The following is a 12,625-nucleotide window of genomic DNA, read 5'->3' as shown; positions in this document are numbered from 1 at the left end:
CTGTAGTAGATAGCTTGATGATGATATCAATCCAGTGTGTGACAGTTGTGGAAATGGCGAATTCCCGTGCTAGGGACCATTAGGAAAGGAAATGAAAATAAAACTTCCAATATAATAATGTCATTGTACAAATTTATGGCATGACCTCGCTTTTAATACTGTGTATTGTTCTTCTTGTTGTTGTTTAGTCATTTAGTCATGTCCGACTCTTCGTGACCCCATGGACCAGAGCATGCCAGGCACTTCTGTCTTCCACTGCCTCCCGCAGTTTGGTCAAACTCATGCTGGTAGCTTCGAGAACATTATCCAACCATCTCGTCCTCTGTCGTCCCTTTCTCCTTGTGCCCTCCATCTTTCCCAACATCAGGGTCTTTTCCAGGGAGTCTTCTCTTCTCATGAGGTGGCCCAAGTATTGGAGTCTCAGCTTCACAATCTGTCCTTCCAGTGAGCACTCAGGGCTGATTTCCTTCAGAATGGATAGGTTTGATCTTCTTGCAGTCCATGGGACTCTCAAGAGTCTCTTCCAGCACCATAATTCAAAAGCATCAATTCTTCGGCGATCAGCCTTCTTTATGGTCCAGCTCTCACTTCCATACATCACTACTGGGAAAACCATAGTTTTTACTATACGGACCTTTGTTGCTTCACCTCAAAAAGAATATTATGATGTTGGAAAGTGTTGAGAAAAAGGGCAACCAGAATGATCAAGGGGATGGAAAATCTTCCCTGGGAGGAAAGGCTGCAGCAGTTGGGGACTTTTTAGTTCAGATAAAAGGTGACTAAGAGGAGACATGATAGAAGAGTATAAAATTATGCATGCCATGGATGAAGTGAATAGAGAATAGTTTTTCTCCTTCTCTTATAGCACTAAAACTCATGTTTATCCAATGAAGCTGAATGTTTGAAGATTCAGGACAGACAAAAGAAAGGCTTTCTTTTGTGCACACTTAAACTATGGAATTTGCCCTAACAAGAAGCAGTGACGGCCACCAACTTGGATAGCTTTAAAAAAGGATTAGCTAAATTCATGGAAGATAAGTTGATCGATGGCTATGTTCTACCTCCACTCAACACTAGTTCCTGGAAACCACAGGAGGGGAAATTGCTGTTGCACCAGGAAAGGACTTTAGTAATCTTTTGCAATATGGCACCCTTGTGAGGCCAAAATCTGGCACTTCCAAACAGAATTTCTCAGTTATGGGGCTTTGTAATTTTGTGGCCCCTCTGCTCAGTGCCCTGTTGGGAGGAACGACCTCCACCACCCTAAATCCAGTGCTGGTTGCAACCAGGTCCTGCTTACAGGCATCCCCTGGGCATATGGTTGGCCGCTGGGAGAACAGGATGATGGGCTATCAGCCTGATCCAGCACTAGCTTAATAATAATAATAATAATAATAATAATAATAATAATAATAATAATAATAATTTATTTATACCCCGCCCATCTGGCTGGATTTCCCCAGCCACTCTGGGCGGCTTCCAACAAAATATTAAAATACAATAGTCCATCAAACATTAAAAGCTTCCCTAAACAGGGCTGCCTTCAGATGTCTTCTAAGAGTCTGGTAGTTGTTGTTCTCTTTGACATCTGGTGGGAGGGCATTCCACAGGGCGGGTGCCACTACTGAGAAGGCCCTCTGCCTGGTTCGCTGTAACATGCCTTCTTGCAGAGAGGGAACCGCCAGAAGGCCCTTGCCACTGGACCTCAGTGTCCAGGCAGAATGATGGGGGTGGTTCCTTCAGGTATACTGGACTGAGGCCGTTTAGGGCTTTAAAGGTCAGCACCAGCACTTTGAATTGTGCTCGGAAACATAGTAGGAGCCAATGTAGGTCTTTCAAGGTGTTATGTGGTCTCAGTGGCTGCTCCCATTCACCAGTCTAGCTGCTACATTCTGGATTAGTTGTAGTTTACTGGTCACCTTCTAAGGTAGCCCCACATAGAGCGCATTGCAGTAGTCCAAGCGGGAGATAACCAGAGCATGCAGCACTCTGGCGAGACAGTCTGCGGGCAGGTAGGGTCTCAGCCTGTGTACCTGATGGAGCTGGTAAACTTTTCCAGACCTCTAACCTATGATCTTTTTAACTGGGTTAGAATCATAGAATCTTACTTCATTTGTTTCCAGTCAAAAACTCTATTTCTGAGCTCCATGGATGAGGTTTTAAGACTGTTATTGCACTTGATACAGTTTTCAAGTGGGGAGGGGGAGCCAGATCAATAGCCTCTTAAGAGTAAACAGAAAGCCCTGTGCTATAGAGTTGTATTAAATTTGTACCGTGTAATAGAATGTGATGCATCATCATCAGAAGGAAAGATCACATTAGTCATTTGGGTTACAAGATTTCATAAAAGCATGAAGCACTTAAAACATAGCACCACACCTTTTAACAAACTTCTCAAAGGTGCTAAGAAGCAAACCAATTCAAGCAGCTACCTTGAAGTTGACGTTGAACCAACAATGAAGGACTTCCACATCTGTGTATTATAAATCACAGATTTCTATAACAATACATGTATTTTCATTTCTAGATTAATTCAATTAAGAGTAAATTTGTCCCTTTTTTGCCAAATAAATTGGATTTAACATATTAACTTGGGAAGACATGAGAACAAATTTACTAGGTTCATTAAGCTTAGTAAATTAAATTACAGAAAATTGTGCTTCCCAGTAATAGATTTAAGCTGTAATATTTAGCAAGTCTGCCAAAGGCAGCCATAATTCTCATGCAAATAGGTATTATAGTCTAAGAACAGCCACCTTATATTTCGTAGCAATACAATTAGTCATCTCCGCTTTGCAAAACGTTCCCATTTTAAACAATTCCTCAGTGTCGAACCTCTTAGTGGAATGATGAATGGAAAGAGATTGACAAACATGCGCATGAAACTGGTGCTTCAGTATTTAGATATTGACATTAAATATGCTTTAAAAAAGCACTTTGGGCTGTATTCAAAGTAGACATAGAAAAGAGCCATGGGGGGGGGGGGACTGGACTTCAGGTAGTCATGGAACTGGCACAATGATCATGGCTGAATGGAACCTGCTGCCATGATGGGATGGCAGTGAGGCCAGCTTGGGACCCAACAGATCCCAGGCCAGCTTAGCTACAGAAGCCTGATGGCATCAACTTCTTCCCATCCACACATTTGTTGGGCAGAAGAGGGAACTTCAGTGGAATGATAGTGGCACTGGTCATCAGGTGGCGGCCAATGGGAGGCCAACAGAGGAAGATATGGCTGGTGGAGGGACACCTCTACTCAATCCACCCTGTCCCTCCAGCTCAGTGTAGAAGCAGTCTGGGTTGCTTTGCCGGTCAGACACAACCCTTTAAACTTAGAAAAAATAAGCAACTCACTCAGGTCACCAGCTAAGGGCCAAACTAGGTGTGACAAGATTGAAACTGATGTCTTTAGATTTTAAAACCTAAGTAGCAGCTACCCAAGAACCTGCCATTTATCCTGCCCCTCCCACCCCCCCTCTCTCTCTCTCTCTCTCTCACCTCCAGTAAGAATGATGAATCCAGGAGAACTCATAGACTACATAACTCCTTCAGAGGGAGGGCAACCCCATCCAGAACAGGCCATAAGGAATCACTCAGGAATCACTCAGCCCATAAGGAATCACTGGAATCACTCAGCCATAAGGGCTCCATCTAACTAGGCTTCATTTTCAGTTTGCCCTCATCCTGCCCAATACTGCATCCAAGCACCAGTTTAGGACCTGCACAGCTTCATTGGACTAATATGTTACAGTGAAATATAATCAAGTGCCCTCCTCTTATTGGTGACATCTCACTCCAGATAGCCCAGTGGCCACTCCCAATGGCTTCATATGGGTGATAAATAGTACTGGAGACAATTTGGAACTCTGTGGCACTCCATGGCATAACTGTAAGGCAGTCTCCCAGTGCCAGTTTCTTGAATCAGTCTTGTAAGAAGGAGCCAAACTACTGAAACACAGTGCCTCCCACTCCTAATCCTCAGAGCTGATACAGCAAGCTACCACTGTAAAGGTAAAGGTACAGGTAAAGGGACCCCAATCGTTAGGTCCAGTCGCGAATGACTCTTGGGTTGTGGCACTCATCTTGCTTTACTGGCCAAGGGAGCCGGCATACAGCTTCTGGGTCATGTGGCCAGCATGACTAAGCCGCTTCTGGCAAACCAGAGCTGTGCACAGAAACGCCGTTTACCTTCCCGCTGGAGCGGTACCTACTTGCACTTTGACGTGCTTTAGAACTGCTAGGTTGGCAGGAGCAGGGACCGGTTGCAGAGAGTTCAACACAGTTTCTTCAGGGTTGTACCCCAATCCTCCATCCTTCTTGAAATAAAGGTCATAAATCCGAGTGGCCAAGGTTGATTTGGTACCAAAACCAGGCCTCAAACCAGGCAGGAATGAGCCAAAATAATCAGTTTCCTCCAAGAGTGCCAACCACCACCAAAATCTACAGCAACTTCCATTGAGAAGTAGAATGTGACCTCCTGCATTTCTTAGAGATGAGATCAACTGAGAGATTGTACACAACTTAATTGAGATACTGGGGAAATAGATTTTGCATTCCCCCCCCCCCACAAAATACAGTATGAAAAGGCACATACGTAAATGGGTTTCGGCAATGACCATGAATCTTATTAAGGGTTTGAGAGAAAGTAGTTTAGCTCCAGTTCATATAAAACATTAATACTCCCAGGGCATACTCTTTGCTTGTGCAGCTGGGGCCCTCACTTTTCTCCTGCAGATGGGACAGATGAGTTGGCATATATTTTCTGGATCAATCAAAGAAAAAACACAGTTTCATGCTTCTGTTTGTTGAGTCAAGAAGTGAGAAAAGGGGGGGGGGGAAGCAACATTGGAAAGGATGGTAAGATTCCAATTTACTGAGTTTTCAGTAGCCAATGATGGAATTTGCTTTATACTTTTTCTAGCAAAACTATTTTTCATGCTGCCTATCAGACTCACAGACACACCTCAAAAGCACCAACTGGAAATGATTGGACTTCCTAGGAATTAGGAATAGCAATCAAGAGTACTGAAGTATACAAATGCAGACCCTCCAACTGTCCCTATTTTCCAGGAATGTCCCTGATTTAGGGAAGCCGTCCCAGTTTCTAATTTGATCCTGGAATGCCCCAGTTTTCCTTAGGATGCCCCTATTTTCATTGGAGAAATGTTGGAGGGCATACAGTTATCCAACCCCCGAACCATCTGAATGCAATCCTGTAGAGGGATGGTTTATTTTTTTAATGTTTAATGTTCTATTATGTTTTTATATGTGTTGGAACCTGCCCAAAGTGGCTGGGGCAACCCAGTAAGATGTGTTGGGTATAAATAGTGAAATTATCATTATGGAATGGGGTGTCCCTTTTTTTCATTGGATAAATGTTGCAGGGTATGCAAATGGGCTCCTCATATATCTTCCACAAGGCAATTACATTGTGAAGGGACAACAAGTTGACATTTTGCTGAGGTGGCTAGTGTTATGAATATCGTTATCTATGTTTATACAGTGGTACTTTGGGTTACATACGCTTCAGGTTACATACGCTTCAGGTTACAGACTCGGCTAACCCGGAAATATTACCTTGGGTTAAGAACTTTGTTTCAGGATGAGAACAAAAATGGTGCAGTGGCAGCGCAGCGGCAGCAGGAGGCCCCATTAGCTAAAGTGGTGCTTCAGGTTAAAAACAGTTTCAGGTTAAGAACAGATATCCAGAACGAATTAAGTTCTTAACCCAAGGTACCACTGTACTCCAGTTTCTTCTGATTCCTTATCAAAATATAAATCAAACACCACCACTGGTGGTTGTTTGGTCTCTTCCTCTGGGGCAGAGTGAGCAGCAGGTGAACACTGCAATTTGCAGTGATGGTGTAGGTCCAGGGGCCCCTTCCTACTGAGAACTTGCTCAGGTGTTGGGCTTTGGTATGTGCTTGACCACCTTGATGTCAACCCTGCATCCATAGTTCCCAAATGGTCAATCAAAGCACTGTGTCACATGTCTTCAGGTCATTATCTGGGTCCAAGGCTGGGTCTTTCATACAGGAAAATAACACAAGGGGAGTAGGTCACAGGGAGAATCTTCAAAGCACTGGTCCTATCACTTGGGGGTGGGGGGAGACACACCATTTGGAGCTCTGCTACAGGCAGCAAAATGTCTTGGTGCAGCACTGTCTGTGTCTAAATCTTATTTATTTATATTATGCTTATGTCATGCTCTAGAAGGCTCCAGACCTAACATGAAGCTCCCAGTGATGTCCCATCGAAGCATCGCTAAGATCCACATTACTTGGCTTCAGCAATGTAACAACATTGATGACTTCTCAACCACTCATTGGGACCTTTTTTTTTTGTCATCCTTGCAACACTCCAGGGGGGGGGGGAGTTGAAATCTGTCATTAGCATTTGGAAAGTGTTATGCTATAATGAGAGAGCCTTAATGATTTCTCCCACCCCCCCACCCCAAATTATTTTAGGCCTATAAGGCTTTTCTCATTAAAATAATAACTATCTGGTTCCTATAGTCTGATGCCAGCACAATCATTAAAATAATATGTGTCATGAATGCCTTATTAAAGGGATACATCCTATATCGACATTTCCATCACAAATTCAGCACCAACAATTTCCAAAGTGATTTCCTTGTGTAAACAAAGGGGAAGAAGAAATAATCTCTTGAATGAAGTGGATTATAATAACAAACACATTTGTACCAGCACTGAAATCTAAATTAAGATCTCTCACACTTAGTTAATATACTACAACACTTTTAAAGCAACTTGCACAAAATGAAAGCAATTAACTGTACATCTAAAACCATGTTAGACCATTATTTTTATCCTGATTTTAACATCTTATTTTATTTTAAACCTTGGGAAATGTCCTTACACTTTGAAGAAAAATTAGATTCTGCACACACACACACACGCACACACACACAGCCTCCGCTTAAAGAATTATTACAAGGTTCTGTAAATTTTTAACATTGCCCTTTATAAATGTTGCAGGGGCTATAGAAACGAGGAGAGGGCTATAAGAAGTTTAATGGGTCCCAGTTTAGCCATTTGTAATGGGGATTTAACAGCTTTGTTTGTGAGCCTCAGCCAAGAAAACAGATTACCTTCATCAAGTACTAATACTCCAGAGTCAATCTAAAACTCTGTTCAGCTATGGAAAGCTATCATGGGATATCAATAAGCACTATAAACACTAATCCAGCAAACCTGTCAGCTTCGATATACAAAGATTATTTCTATATCATAGCTCCAAGTTAAGTGCTTTTCTTTCTCACGTAAGAGGTATGTATTTAAGAAGTAACAATAGGGATTTATTGCAATATCACAAAGAGCTTAATTGTTACAAATCTAATTTTTGGAACAAGAATCATGGGTGGGATTCACCTAATCAATTCTGTGAGTGGAAGCCTTGCACAAGGATTTCTACTTATGTAATTGGGCTTCGTCTTGCATGTCCTCCCCACATTGGCTGGGGGGGAGATCAAGCAGGGGAACCCCCAAGACAGTTTTTAGAGGGAGGACAGGAGACAACTTTCCATGTGGCAAGCTTTCACAGACAAAACAACTGGAAGAGTGTGGGGTTTAATTCTATCCCTTATCTTCCACATTTAGTCACACCAAAGGGCACTTATTAGAGACAATGGGCAAAAATTGGCATTTCATTGAAATCAGCAAAACATCTCCCCAGGGCTTTCTTTCAGCTGGAACTCTCTGGAACTGAGTTCTGGCACCTCTCAGGTGGGCATCATTGTCATTATAAGAGAACAAGGAAGGCATTCATGGTGAGTTCTGGCACCTCTTTTTCTAGAAAAATAGGACTGCATCTCCCAGGACATATAGCGGTTGTTGGGTACCCTTTCTGACAATAAACATATTGCATAGTATATCTTCATTACTGATCCAGTGACCACAGGATTTGCCCATATGTTCTATATCAGAAACATGGGATAGCTTAATTCAGGAATGGATTACTCCAGGAAAGCAAGAATCACATGGCATGGGATTTCACACAACATTTCATTTGGTTTTCTGTGATGTCTGTCACTGGATTCTCAGGTGACCTCTGTGACAATGAACTTAGGTTATCATCCTAGGTTTATCTTAGCCACTGTGATATATGCATCAACCAGACTACTGTAATATGCTCTATAAACAGCTCCCTGATGATTGGCCTGGAAGCAGCCACTGGTACAGAAACCTGGCCAGGTTGTTGACTTGAACACCTGGCCAGGTGTATTTTACACCTGTGCTGAGAGAATCACACCAGCTGCTGATCAGCTACCAGACCATGTTCATGGTCTTCTTGTTAACATATAAAGTGCTGAACAACTCAGGGCCAGGTTAACTGAAGGTTCACTTGTAATATCACTTAGATTGTGTTTGTGACCCCAAAGTGGGCATATTATTTTTTTTGCTGCTGCTCCTGTTTTGTGGAATGCCCTGCCTTCCCTCTGCCATACATGGAGCAGCAACCATCAGATGCTTCAGATGTTTTCAAAACATGCACCTCTTTTGCCCAAGCTTTCCCAGGCTCATAAGATTGGACCCTGATTTACATGTATGAATCCCCCAAATGTCTATTTTGCAAGCTTTTGTATGTTTTATATTGTTTTATTGACTTTAGGTTGTCTTTTTGGTTTAACCGATGATGTTTTTAATACTGTAATACTGAAGAAGAGGAGGAGGAGGAGGAGGAGGAGGAGGAGGAGGAGGAGGAGTTTGGATTTGATATCCTGCCTTTCACTCCCCTTAAGGAGTCTCAAAGCGGCTCACAGTCTCCTTTCCCTTCTTCCCCCACAACAAACACTCTGTGAGGTGAGTGAGGCTGAGAGACTTGCGAGAAGTGTGACTAGCCCAAGGTCACCCAGCAGCTGCATGTGGAGGAGCAGGGAAGCGAACCCGGTTCCCCAGATTACGAGTCCACCGCTCTTCACCACTACACCACACTGGCTCCCTGTACACAGCACTGTACACCACACTGGCTCCCTGTACACAGCATACAACATTTGGAAAGTTTTAAAATATTAAGCAGCTTAGAAATACTTTTAAAGAAATAAATACTCTGCTCTGCTTGCCTCCATGATTGGGGAGCTCTGCTATCATTGAGGAAAACCTACTGACAAGGTGCACGCAATCCATACACCCAAAGACCAGGTGGGGGGCTGCTGATGTTACCCATGCTTGTAATAACCCTCCCCAAATGACTTATCTGGGGGTTAAGGGCAGGGAGAGAAGACACTGAGCTAGTAAAGGGTCTACTAGATCCTGTGGTGAGCCTGCTGCCATCATGTGATCTAGGCCTTTTCAGTGGGTGCCTGCCCCGATCTTCTGCCCTGACCATTGTGAGCACTGGGGCACCAGTGTTCACGCGGCTCCATCAAACCCCATTTAATTGCAAATGACTCACTTCTCAGTATAGGATTGTGCTACAAGTCAGTTCTGTATATATAACCTGAGCAGTGCTGTTTGCTTTCTTCCTAAAGCTTTGCTTATGAAATGCATCTCCCTTGTACGAGACATTATACTAAAAAAAGTATGCATGATGGGCATACATAGAAAAATATAAACAGAGTGTTATTTACTTCTGAGACCATTAGGGGGGAAATCCCACATCTTTTATGCATATTCTACAAATGCTTCCTTAAATATTTTCCTCCAAACTAAGCAATTCAATTTTCTTTTAAAATGTTATTCTCGGTGGCTTAAAAACTTAATTAGCTTCCTAAGCTTCACATTAATTTCCATTTGAGCTAAATGTAATCTCTTGTCTATAACTTTTAAAAATCAAAATGTAGACTCAAAAGGTGCAAGCATGATCAGCGGAGCAGATAAGCCAGCAATAATCATAGCAGTAAGACATTAATTGGTGTCTGGGTGATTCTATTCATAGCAACAATAGGCCATAATAACACCTAGTGTCCTCTGCTACTCAATAGCGTTTTACCACAGCATTTATCATAATGACAGCTATATTGTATTTGAATTTCCTGCTTCTTCTTTAACAACAGACAAGTACATCAGATGAACCAAGCACCTGTGTGACTTCATACGGCCAACTGTTTGCTGCTGCTTACCCAAAGAGCCCTGCTTCTAGGAAGTGACAAAAGAGAAACCAGTTTAATAGACAAGGTTTCATTCTAGACAGCTTACTCATATAAAATGGAGGCGGGGGACCATTTTGGTATTATGCCTCTCTGCCTTGAAGGTCTGTGATGCATCAAATACAGGATATCAAGAGAAAGAAATTAAAGGCAGCAATTAAAGGATCCCACCCTTGCTCTTCTTCTCATACCACAAGAAGCTTGTCGGGCTGGCAAAAAAGAGAGGCCTTGCTGGAGTCTCCTTCTGGTGGCAAAGACCAGCTGATAGACAGATGGTTGCATTCCAGATCCATAAGATCTCTGGTGTGGTACTTTGGCTGAAACGATTTGAAAGTCTAAGAATCCAATGTCACCTGGTTCACCTCTGTCTCTATGCTTGTTACACTCTCAAAGAACTTCAGAAATTTATGGGGTGATCAGCCGGCATTTAGAACTATCATAGAGACTGTTGTCCAGAGCAGCCTGAAGGAGTCACAGATAAGAAGAGCCGAGACCTGGAGAATGACTCTGTTCAGGGAGATGCCAAAGAGAAAGTAACACTTTGAGTGATCCTTAAGGGGAATTTGAGTCCCAGAAACTGCTTTGCTGGGGATACAATGAAGAGCAATATTTGGAATATAGTATTGTTCTTGATGTTATTTTCACTGTAAGCCACTTTAAATATCATTTTGGCTTTACCTGAAGCTAAAGCAGAGATATCACCTTGCCGACAAAGGTCCGTATAGTTAAAGCTATGGTCTTCCCAGTAGTGATGTATGGAAGTGAGAGCTGGACCATAAAGAAGGCTGATCACCAAAGAATTGATGCTTTTGAATTATGGTGCTGGAGGAGACTCTTGAGAGTCCCATGGACTGCAAGAAGATCAAACCTATCCATTCTGAAGGAAATCAGCCCTGAGTGCTCACTGGAAGGACAGATCCTGAAGTTGAGGCTCCAATAATTTGGCCACCTCATGAGAAGAGAAGACTCACTGGAAAAGACCCTGATGTTGGGAAAGGTTGAGGGCACAAGGAGAAGGGGACAACAGAGGACGAGATGGTTGAACAGTGTTCTTGAAGCTGCTAACATGAGTTTGACCAAACTGCGGGAGGCAGTTGATGACAGAAGTGCCTGGCATGCTCTGGTCCATGGGGTCACAAAGAGTCGGACACGACTAAATGACTAAACAACAACAACAACAACAAAATGTATGCAACCCTAGAATTTTGCCAGTCTTCCTCTCTGTAATTCATGATTTGAAAACTTTCCTAATCTATTTGACTAAATAAAAGATATATCACCAGGTCTTTCTTTTATTGCTACAGTGGTACCTTGGGTACAGTGGTACCTTGGGTTAAGAACTTAATTCGTTCTGGAGGTCTGTTCTTAACCTGAAACTCTTCTTAACCTGTGGTTAAGCTAATAGGGCCTCCCACTGCCGCCGCGCAATTTCTGTTCTCATCTTGAAGCAAAGTTCTTAACCCGAGATACTATTTCTGTGTTAGCGGAGTCTGTAACCTGAAGCATCTGTAACCTGAGGTACCACTATAGTGTAAAAAGAGAGAAAAAGTAATAATAAGTGATGTTGCCATTTAGTTTCTATATCTTTCTATATCTTAGTCAGCTTTACTGTGTGTGTTAACATCAAAGGGGGAAAATGTTCCTTAGGATAGTAATTGATTTTAAGGAGCTGAGAAACTGGAGATACCTGTTGGATATGTGGCTGGCAAATGTCCACTTTCCTATGTATTGCAGCTTTAAGTAGAAACAGATCTTGCCAACATAGGTGACCTTAGACTAAGGATGGACAAACTTGTCGGATTCTCAATTTTCCAACCATAAGTTCAGTTCTACACATTTCCACTTACCCCCTCTAGTGGAATGGCTTCTTAGGAAAAGCCAGTATTCTGCTAGAGCTCTATATAATATCTAATAAAGTTAATTATGTGCTTTGATGAACAGGAACATGTAGAGAGCAGTCTCTTTCTCCCCTTGAAACAGCAGAGAGAAAATGTGGAGTAGTGGTTAAAGCCTGAGAGACCAGGCTTCAAATGCCAGTCAACCATAGAAGGTCACTGGGTGCTTAATTTACATATTTTTGCAATGCAATTTTCCCAAGTATAACACATTTGTGTATGTTATCTTTCATATATATATATATATGTCTCCATTTTTGCTCACATTGCTTGGGTAGGGATTGGTATCGCAAAATTCTGAGAAGTCAATTGGGAAAGCATGGCTTTGTTTCAGTTTGTGTACTGCTTTGGAAAATGTGGTTTAGGTAGGTTCACCTTTAAATGAAAACTGAATCCATTTTTTTCTCCATCCCTATCTCAGACATAAATGTTTTGCTTGATGCAGTGGCATATTTTAAGCGCTCAGAGCATCAGACAATTTATTATAACTCTGGTTTTGACAGGTACAAATCTACCATAAATTAAAGATGGTTGCAGAAAAGCAAATTAATTTGTGCATCAAGTTGGCACATTATGTTCTTTGCATTATAATTCTTCACAGGAATGTCTGACAACTTTATCA

General features: G+C 42.3%; 1 long non-coding RNA gene across 1 annotated transcript in view; it reads right to left on the bottom strand.

Moving 5' to 3' along the window:
• Positions 1-219: 219 nt before the first annotated feature.
• Positions 220-12,625, bottom strand: part of LOC308585174 — a 345,848-nt gene continuing 333,442 nt past the window's right edge. Inside the window, exon 7 of the long non-coding RNA XR_014007113.1 lies at positions 220-352. This is a non-coding gene — a long non-coding RNA (uncharacterized lncRNA). The remainder of the gene's footprint in view (positions 353-12,625) is intronic.

The sequence above is a fragment of the Podarcis bocagei genome, assembly GCF_964188305.1.
Source record: "Podarcis bocagei genome assembly, chromosome: 4".
NCBI lineage: Eukaryota > Metazoa > Chordata > Lepidosauria > Squamata > Lacertidae > Podarcis > Podarcis bocagei.
The sequence above is the reverse complement of the archived record's forward strand: the minus strand, read 5'-3'. Positions and strand labels throughout refer to the sequence as shown.